Here is an 11088-nt window from a genome sequence, read left to right on the forward strand (position 1 = left end):
AGTGAATTTTTTGTGAGGAGGAAAATGAACATTTTCCGGGCGAAAAAAAGCTCATTAAAACTCCATTAAATCTTTAGCGAGTTTCTTTCGTATATTCAAATCACCGGAACAGACATAAATATTCGAAATCGAATGATACTTGTGCTGCCATCTATGAACATTTAGGTAGACTTCAAAATGTATGACCATTAATTGAAAAAAAAAATTTTTTTTTGCTCTTTTTTTTCTGTTATTTTCAAATGATAAATTTTTAGAAAAATCTTCGAAAAATTCGATATAAAAATTTGAAATGTGTATTCAAAAAAAAATTATTTTCCTCCGCTTGCTTTAAATTTCGTTCCAAACACCCCAGAAAATTCTACAAAAGCATGAGACAGAAAGAGTCAAACTCGGTTATAACGACCATAATAAAGTTTCCACGAGATTTTGTCGTTATAACCAAGGTGACGTTATAACTGAGGTTGACGTTTTAAAAATTACAAAAATATAATCGGAGGCAATCAAATATTGTGCATGAAGTTTTCTTCATTTCCTTATTAGTTGTGACCAGTTTAATCGGGCAAAATACAGGGCATTGCCGATTTTCAACAAACATGTAGACAAATGCCAGCAAAACTGCCAAATATTGTTTATAAATAACCATTGGCGAGAAGTACAATGCAACTCGGCTAAATGTATGTCACAGAAAAAAAATTGACTTATTCCTTGAATGTAATCAGCACTCATCTTAGGAATTCCTAGGAAAACGTCATTGAAAGTGACAAAAAATGTGTCGTTATATCCGAGGTGGCTGCTTTTCGTCGACGTTATAAGTAAGGTTTATTAGCATTGCTCTCTATCGGAATCAGTCCAGACTACCACTTACTGACGTTATAGCTGAGGTGTCGTTACAACCGGGATCATCATAAACATCATATGAACAATACTTATACATGTATTACTGCCAAAGCCCGACTTGCAGCCAATTCGCGAAAAGACCGAAAGTTTTGGCCAAAGTTCGTTTTGCAGAAATGATTTGGGCTTTGGCAGACCAATTCGCCTTGTCAGTGTCGAGAGATCCTTGGCCAATGTTCGACGTGCTGATGTAAGACAGTCCGATAAGCCCAAAATCAATTTTTTTTCATCGTGAACGTGTGATATATGGCTATACATACATATAATAGCTATATGTGACGAGAGAAAGAATAAGTGAAATCAGGGAGAAAAAACTATTTATATAATAATATAGATATATAGTTTTTTCTGTCGAATTTCGGGGGGGGGGGGAAATGATTACCGCATCGCGACTGTGATATGATGGATTGCCATAGCTAACGTGGATATAATTATCACGAAAAAAATACGCCAAATGGCGATTGGCCCAAATCATTCGCTTTCTTTTCGGAATTTCGCCAGGGATCTCCAGCCACTTGGCGAACTGGTTGGCCAAAGCCTAAAATTCGGACATTGGACGGGTCAATTTACAACGAAATTGGCCAATTCGCGAACTGGCCGATTTCGGGTTTTGGCAGTAGCATATGCATATATATATATACCACGTCGTACGTTTACTCCTGAATAAGCACCACACATCATCCTCTTTCCCCCCAATACTTTAATCCCACTCAAACGTACCCTACAAAGTACGGGGGATTCCGCTTTTCTTCTCTAATAAACGCGGGACAAGCCTACCATGAAACCTCTACCGCCTCGAGCCCCGGAATGGATTTAGATTGTGTAACAACATGGGGGGAAGAGTATAAAAATACCCGGGGAAGCTCCGTATCCACTCTAGGTATACAAAAGAGGAGGTTTTAATACAAGTCACACGTCACGGATTCGGGAACTTCTCCCCAGAGATTGGGAACAAGGAGAGAAAGTTATGGCGGAAAAAAAAAGTATGCGAAGGATAATAAGATTGGGAATGAGCTCTCTTTTTTTTCCAAGAAAAATCTCTTCTTTTTTTCGGACTTATATCCCCACTGTGAAAATTCCAATTACTAGAGTGACAAGTTCAGAATTTTCATACCCTTCATCACAGATTGTTCCCTCAATTACCACTGGGGAAACACCCAGCTTTTGTGTTAGGGCGTCAAGTACCCCTCGATGCTGTCAAATTTACGTTTCCCCTAAATGTCTTTAATGAATGGAGAATGAAAAAATAAAATAAAAGTAAAAAACGTGCGATTTACCCCTTCTTAATTCGTTTAATATCCTCTTCTCCCTTCAGGACCGGAATGAGCGGTTAATATATTTGCATATGGCGCTCATCTGGAGCTCTTCCCTGTGTCGAGGGCCACTCAGTGTCAATCAAAAGTTCGAAACATTAAATCTTTATCCTTCTCCACTTAAGATCACCGTGGAAATTAATGAAGGGAGAATTATACTGATTAAAGGAAAATATTTTATGTGAATCAGAGTAATTTTTTTTTATTTATTTATAAAAAGTTAATATATACGATATTTTCATATTTTATTGTTGATAAAATGGTTCTTTTTCTGTTGGTGTAAATTTTTATTAAAACAACTACTGCATATGTGTCATTAGAAATGATATGAGAATATAATTTAGGGAGGCATATGAAACTAGAGACTTGAATTTATAAATATTATTAGTTCATAATTGATAAAAAAAGTTAGGGAAACAGGATGGATTTTTTTTAAAGCATTAAATGAATTTTTGGAAAAAAAGTAAAAGTAGGAAAAAATAAAAAAAACTGAAATAAGAAATTAAGAAAAAATTTTGAAAATTAAAACAGTTAAGAAAAATTTAATAACCCAGAAAAACGTTAAGTAAAAAAGAAAAAGTTCTTATTTAAAAAAAATTAGCAATTGAAATAATTCAAAATAAAATCAATGAAATTTAATTAATCGATAATTTAATTAATCGATAATTTAATTAATTTAACTTTAAATGAATTAATAAAAAAATAAATTAAACAATAAAAATTTAAACAGTAAAAAAATTTAAGAAAAAATTAGACAACTAAGGCAAAATTTTAAACTTTTCAAAAAATAAAAAAAATTATAAAAAGTTCTATAATTAAAAAATTAAATATTTAAAAAATTTAAAAATGTAAAAATTGAAAAAAATTGAAAAAATTGGAAAAAAATAAAATAAGCAAAAAAAAATAAATAATAAAAAAATTATTTAGGAATATTGAAAAAATCAAGAAAAGAAGAAAACGAATCAATTAAAAAAAAGGAAAAACTTAAATAATTGAAAATAAAAACATTAAATATAATTAAAAATGCATAAAAAATTTAAATAACTTATAAGAAATAGAAGTCATTAAAAAGGGTATAATAATACTAGTATAGAAAATTAGGAGAAAACTTTGACACAAAAAATTCAAAATAACGTTGAAAAATCAGAAAGTGAAGAAAAATATTGGATATTTTAGGCATTAAAAACTTCAAAAGAATTGCTCATTTTAGAAATTTTAATTAATTTAATTACCTAAAACATCCAAGCTATACAGAGAATATGACTTCTAATATTTATGGAAAAACAGAACAATATCGAAATAGGCATTTACGGCAGGGAAATTTCAAAAAAGGCATTTTTCCAGAAAAAGGTTTAATATAGGCAAAAAGGCATTTATGGTATTTTGCCTGAACTCCCGGACTAGTTCTACTAATTATTGCTCTTTAATTTTTGCTAGCATTATTTTGCATGTTGGATAATTTCGTATTTAGCATTTGATCAAATCACCTCCGACCTAAGCTTGAAGGATTGAAGGATAAAGCACTTCGTTTTGGTACGATAGTATCAGTTTGGCTTGACTAATAACACAGCTATAATACACTAATAAAGAACAATAGAGACAGTGAAATGGCAGCCAATTTTCAGACCCGTAATAAATTAGTTATATATTATTTTTGCCCATTAGTTATAAATGCCTTTTTTTAGTGCTTTTTTAAGCATTTCTAGTGCCATTTTGCCCATCTATTTTTACAGTTTTTAGAGCCTAAACTTCCAGTCTCTAGCTATGAATGATGTCAGATTGATTACTGAATTCATATATTCGAACAATAAATTTGTCCATATTTCAAGAAACGTGCCTATTTCCACTATCCTTCAAAATTCCATTTTTAGCAACCTTTCCGAATCGTTTCCGGTCAAATTTCTCCAAGGAAACTTCAGCCAATGTCTTAAGAAAAAGATAAAATAATACGATCTCGGACATTGTTTGCACAGGCTATTGTATATAAGGGATATATATATGTATGTATAGAAGAGAAAAAAAAAAAGAAAGGTTTCGGGATGAACGGAGAGAAGAAATGTTTTCGCTGTAAAGACTGCGCATGGTTATCTGGTTTGCGTGTGTATACACACACACACACACACAGACGCTTATACACACTCATACACTATGTGTATGCGTGTGTGTGTCCCTACGCTTGTTTACCGAAGGCAAACAGCCTGGAGTTCGGTTCGGTAGATGAGAGAGAGAGTGAGAGAGTCGAAGTCTATACGAAGGTCCCTTTTGCAAAAGCGTTTTCTCCTTCAAACGTCCCGGTGACTATTGTTTGGACAAGGGCTATCGTCACGAGATTGGGTCGAAGGGAAGGCAGTCGATAGGCTCTTTTCAAAAGCATAGACACCGAGAGAAGGACGAGGCGGGAGGGAGGTAAAAGTACACAGTACACACCTAAAGTACACATGGAAATCCGGACGTCTGTACACACGGTCTGCCCATGTTTGCTCGGAAATAGTTGTCTAAATCTCTATTTGTTTCTCCTACCATCCTTTCTGCCCCCTTTTCTATCCATGAATCCATTGCTTCCTTGTCCATACATATATTCGAATATTCATCCAAAACCCCTCTTCGCTGTAAGTTGTCATAACCCCTTTGGCTCCCGGCGAGATTCGAACACCGAAAAGTTTCTGTAATTGTCATTAGTATTATTATTGGCGGAAAATTCTTCGAGTAGTATTATTGCATTATATATTTTTTTCTCCCTCCTCTGGGAGATAAAATTTCACATTCCGAAATCAATTTATATAATACGGTATTAGGATAATGAACTGCACTTTTACTCGTTTTTTTATTGTTCAGGATTAGGGAAGTTTTGAAAGTTACTTTCCAGGGAAAATCATGTTTCTAAAATTCCTAAAATATTGTAAAGGGTAAAGGGCTCGGACTCTTTAAAGTAACAGGCTCCCAATTTCTAGATTTTTTTTTTACATTTCCACTCAATTCCATAGCCGATTCATTGTACGGGAACGGACTTAAAAAGACGGGACTAGAATAGGGTGGCCAGATCATGCGATTGAAAAACCGGGGACCTAACACAGATTCACCTCGACTGGGTTCTTCTGAGAAACTATTAAATAGTTGGTACACACACACACACACAAAATCTATGACAAACGTAAGAACAAACTAACCTGTATTTTGGCGCATAAACTTTACATTAGTATACGGCAAATTAATAATATAAGTATCATAACATATTTCGTTCATTTTCATGCTATGTGCATACGGTTTGAAACCAACAACTAACTTTACTTGAATAATTACAACAGATGGTTAAGTTTTTATTCGATAGGTGGCAGCAGAAGTTCCATGTTTTTCCCGATAATTCTGTGTAAAGAGAAATGAGCATAAATATTTTTTACAATTTTAGAATCAATCGCAAAATTTTTATCCGATACATATAAAATTTTTTGGAAAAATTATTTTTACGTTTTTATGTGCAAACTTTGAAATTTTTTCTCTTCTTCCATGAATACCATCAAGATATAGATATTATTTCACTGGAATTTTTTTCCGTTTTCCAAAACAGCCCAGTTGAAGTATATAAGGGCCCATGACTGCGCCGGGCTTCCAAATATTAGAACCTTACGTTCACTACACGTTTGCGTTATGGCTGCCAAAGAAAGCATTTCTGTGGAATTTCGCGCATGTGTGTAAGAACACGTGCATCATCGTAGATGAAAAAATTTAAAAAACACGGAGGTGTTTAATTTTTTTTCTTCATATATGCCCTCCTGTTGGGCATGTGGTCGAAAAAAATACATACCTGTCGAAATTTTCACATGCCCCAGGCGTGTCAGGTGATAGATTTTTCCAGCCCTGCTACATGTTGACATCTGGTAAAAAGGCTGTAACGAGGATTTTTGCCGTCCCCACAACTTTAAAATTCTATAATTTTGTAACGGCGTTCTTTGCTCCCACCTAAAACTGCCGCCCAGGGCAGTTGCCCCCCCCCCCGCCCCTTCTAGTTCCGGCTCTGTCTGGTACAATGCTTTTCGAGAGTAATTATGTAAGCTGTTACCTCCAGAACATCGCTTTACCTGGACGACCATGATGTTAAGTATTTTTTACATAGAACTTTCACAAGAGAGAAGAAAACTGAAGTCCTGAGATCGACCTCACCCATAAAAAATTTCTTCACTACAAATTTGCTAAAAAAATAAATTCAATAAGTAGAAAGGGGTTCTCTCTGCCCATTGGTTCAAAACCAATATTTATTGCATTTAATCTGAAGAATTTTGGGGAGCTTATTTTCAAAAGGAATCATTTCCACTTTTGCTAAATTTCAGTAGAAGTAAAAACTTATTTCTCTGGAATACGTTTGCGTTACAAAAGTAGAAAATAGGTACATGAAAGAATGGTAGAAGCATATTTAAATGCTATGGTTCATGGTCAAAATTCAAGAGAATTATCTACATTTCAATTTTGGAAATGCACCGTTTTGAAAGAAAATAAGTGGTTTTTGATTAAAATTTGTGCTGGAGGTCAAGCTTCGTCAAGCCTGAAAAATTGGAAATTTCTACGTCACCTGTTGAATCCAGAAGGTTTTAACTAGCCCAAGATGGTAGTTAACTACCCGTAGCTAGTAGCTTCCCTTAATGCCCTCTCGTCATAATCATAAGAAACACGAACATTTTACAGTGGAACCTTCCATAATGAACACTCCCGTTAGCGAACACCTCCACTGATGGACACAATCTTGAATTACATTGGCGGGACTCAATGTATCTCACTATAAATTAATGGACACTCCTCGTTAGCGGATAAAATTGTAGGTCTCATGGGTGTCCGTTATCGAAAGATGAAAAATACCGGAGTGTATGAAAAAGGTGGATGTGTTCGCTTTTGATAGAAACGACTAACTTTACAATGCAATTTTTACTAAAAGTAATCCCGGTTGCATAATTCGACAGAGCTTATCCCAAAGATTCATAAACCGTTAAAAAGTGTATTTCGGAAGAAAAAAATGAGAAATATTCTTTTGAAAATAAGCTTCTCAATTACAACGGATAGTTTTGATGTCATTCAATAGGTGACAGCAGGGGCACCTAACTTAAAGTAGTTTCCCGTATTTATAATAGCAAAGTATAGCAATATGCTATGTAATAAGTCATAAGAGTATAGATAATTAAATTCTTTTTCCTGTTAATTTTTTTTCTACTGTAATTGATGATAGTCGGGATTTTACATCGAGAAGACGTAACTGGTACAAGAAACTAAACAGCATTAACTTGATTAAATAGGCTGTTGCAGCTGGCATTACATAAGTAGAGATATTGTGTCATTTAATGGCGACAAAAAGGAAAAATGTTGAAATAATGGGTTTGTGAGGGAGAGATAAATCAATCCATTTTTGCGTTGCCCTCTTCATGGGTTTGATCTATTCCCCTCGCGCCATCCGTTACAAATTCGAACTAGATCATGGCGCAAAGGCTCCCCCCTGCACTACACCATATCAGTTATAAAGAGGAGGAAATGTCCACTAGTCTAATGTTTACATGACTGGCTGAGGCCGGACTTCCGTCTTTCCCAACACGGAGTGAGAGAGTCTGCCTCCTCCTCTTCTAAACGTATCCTTTATTCCTGTGGGACACTTTGTACCAACAATCTCCCCTCTGTTTTCCCTGGAGATTTCCCGGACTTCTCTCTTTCTCTCTCTCTCCCCGACCATCTCTTCTTCTCATATTATATCCCTACCGGATTCCCCGCTTCGGCAGTCGATTTAATCTGAAATGGACGACGGGGGCTATATTTGCAGAGTGCCCGACCTTCCCTTTTACCACCATCGCTTCTCATTCTACTTGGCCAGTCACAAAATACATAAAGCGGGCGGTGGTCTGTACAATGTCCACCTCGCCATACACCATTCACTCTATACACTGTCGATAGCTTCCTGTTCGTTTCCACCCTCCTTGAGTACACCGTTCACCTTCATCCCCCCTCACTAGGCTGGCTACTCCTAATATTGACTACTTCCCTTGGACTCTCTCTCCCCCTGTCCTCTTCGAACATCCATTGCCTTTGGTACCTTTACTGTGCAAGCCAGACTCAGTTTCAACAACGTGTACCGTAATAATATCGGGGTAAATATTATTCGCGAAATCCAATTCTCAGAGAGAGAGAGAGAGAGAGAGATGGAGAAAGACGAAGAGAGAGAAGAGTAGGAGGATTCCGCTAACATTGTGTTTACACTGTAATTATTGGCGCATGTGATGGGAAATATTGTTTTCTGGTCCAAAGGAGAGCGAGCAAGAGATGATGGAAATGGTGAAAGAGAGGAGGAGGAGAGAGAGCGAATCGTATATACGCGCGGGTGGAAAATGGTGAAAATGGTGGCTGTGTGATCATCATCATCGTGGATGTCACGCAAAAGGAGGACTCAGACTGTTGTTGGTCTAGTCTTCAAGAGGAGGAGGGCTGGCCATTGAGTTCTAGAGCCATTCACTCCCACTCTTTCACCCGCTTCATCTTCGTCGAGGATGGACAGAGTTCGAAACCGTACGTTAAGCCCTTTGTTACGCATATGACTCGGAAAAGCTATTCTTCCAACATAGAAATTCCTGGACCGGGAGGGGTTAGAGTGAGGTGAGTTCGTTGGAATAAATCACGACATCTTCTCTCCTGCCCCCCTCTCTCTCTCTCACACACACACAAACTCCCGAAACAAACACTGCATATAATTTAAAGCTAATTATCATGAAGAGTCCGCGCACACGGCAAACATAGGAGATGTAAATCATATTTAGAAATATATCCGTAACACGCCAAGCTCTAGCGTTGTTTGAGTCTCTTCTGGAAATCATTCCGACCTTTTTAGCATTTCGAGAATAGAGAAGCCCCATCTCTTCCACCTTCATTTCTCTGGAAATTTTACGCATACGATTGCGATGATGATAATGTTAAGCTCGAGAGTTTGGCATCAGCCTCGCGATAGCTTTTCACATCATAAACACAAAAGATTTTCCTCGAACAGAATAAATAGCAGGGAATGCTAGACAGAGAGATTCCTCATACGCACACATCGCTTGTTTGATACCTTATGAAACACGATTTGCAACGACGTATAACGTAATAGTCGTTATAATGATAATAATAAAAGGTTTTGTGTGTGTGTCATGATGATGATGATGTTAATAATAATGCGACTTTTAATCAACTTTGTGAGCTGAAAATTACGCGGAGATGGAGATCAAAGTTTATGTGGACTATTCAGATTCGTGTGCGAAACTGGGATTATTCGAATATTCATAATCCTATATCGTATGCAAAGTACCCCTCTACGCATATCTGTCTGTTGATATAAATGTCCTGGGTATTGGATGCGATAACGTGATTTGTTGAACTAACGAACTCGCTATGGACGAAATATTTTAATTTTCAAAAATGGATAACACTGTCTTAATTTTATTAGAATTACGTTATTTCTATTTTAATATTTAAATTAGGTGAAATTTTGGAATCAGAGATTTAGGGTTAATATTCATATGAAGAGGCCTAATAATTATTTTTATAAAGGTTTTATTATTAGCGTATTTAAGATCCAAATCTCATCAACGTGATTCTTTATAATTACATTGAGAACAAGTGTCTCAACCATGCAAACCCTGATCTATCACGATGAGACAATTTACAAAAGTTTCACATTCGAAGTCTTGTCGGAGGAACTTTATTTCTCTTGATTTTTTTTCAGGAGGAACTTGGATTTTTGAATTTTTCCAGAAGGGCCGCTATGAAACTCAGAAACTACGAGACGCCTTCCTTTTCAACTTTCAAGTTTGATAATAATTTTACTGGTTGTTGTACATAAAATTTTTTCCTTCCATATTTCACTTCAAGACTTTATTTCTACACGCCTAATTTTTTTTTTACTATGGCCTCTTAACCATGTTTCATGGCTCCCCATTCCATCTGGGTTTCAATTGCGGCTCTCTTAAAATATAATATAATGCCCCAGAAGAGCAGGAGAGGGTCACATGACCCCAGATTGAAAGCCACTGGTCTAATATCATCATTGCATTTCATATGAGATGCAAATCATTACACACTTTTCACACAAGTCAAAGAGCGCCAAAAATCTTCATGGGACGTAAGATTCAGGGGTGTGCGATATGTTTTCATGTTTTGAAATCTATCATTATTGCAGTAATTTCACAGATTGGACTAGATATAGTCGTCAGCAATCACATAACTTACATTTTTGCCAATTAATTTTTTTTCTCAACCGTATACAAAAAACAACAGACAAAACTTCAATTCTAAATATTAAATTAATATTCGAATTCCGTTTCGAGTATGGTTATTAATAAAATCTCGATAGTAATGCGTAAGAAGTGTTCCTTCTAAGAAGTTTGCGGAGATCCTTCTATATTGTGCCATAAATAATGTCTATACATTTTTTTTATAACTTAATTGGTTTTTCCAGTCACTGCTGATTATTCTGAACTATCAGCCATATGGATTGGAAATTACCGGACTTCATTTCAGAATTAATCTACAATGAAGTTATTAATTGATCACCATAAATGTTTATATTCACTTCATATAAATCTTGGAATTACTGTATTATTATTTAAATTTTTAAATATTTCTGAGAAAAGACCGGCCTTTCCAATTTGCTTTCTTTCGACTACAATATTTTTCATTAAATTTGTTATAAATATGCCCGGCTTTTCTTTTTAAATACAAATCTATGCTTTTACCTATTTTCACCAAATATTGCAAACACACGAACTGAATTCAACGTGTAATAGTTTGCTTTGAAACGAAATCTTGACAAGTATAAAGAATAATGCTCAACAACTTTTTGCTTGATCGAAACATTGGTCAGAATGTTTATTTGAACTCT

Source organism: Pholcus phalangioides, unplaced genomic scaffold, assembly GCF_987345545.1.
Source record: "Pholcus phalangioides strain wild (caught in Gottingen) unplaced genomic scaffold, Ppha-v1.0 ptg000003l_1, whole genome shotgun sequence".
NCBI classification, from domain to species: domain Eukaryota; kingdom Metazoa; phylum Arthropoda; class Arachnida; order Araneae; family Pholcidae; genus Pholcus; species Pholcus phalangioides.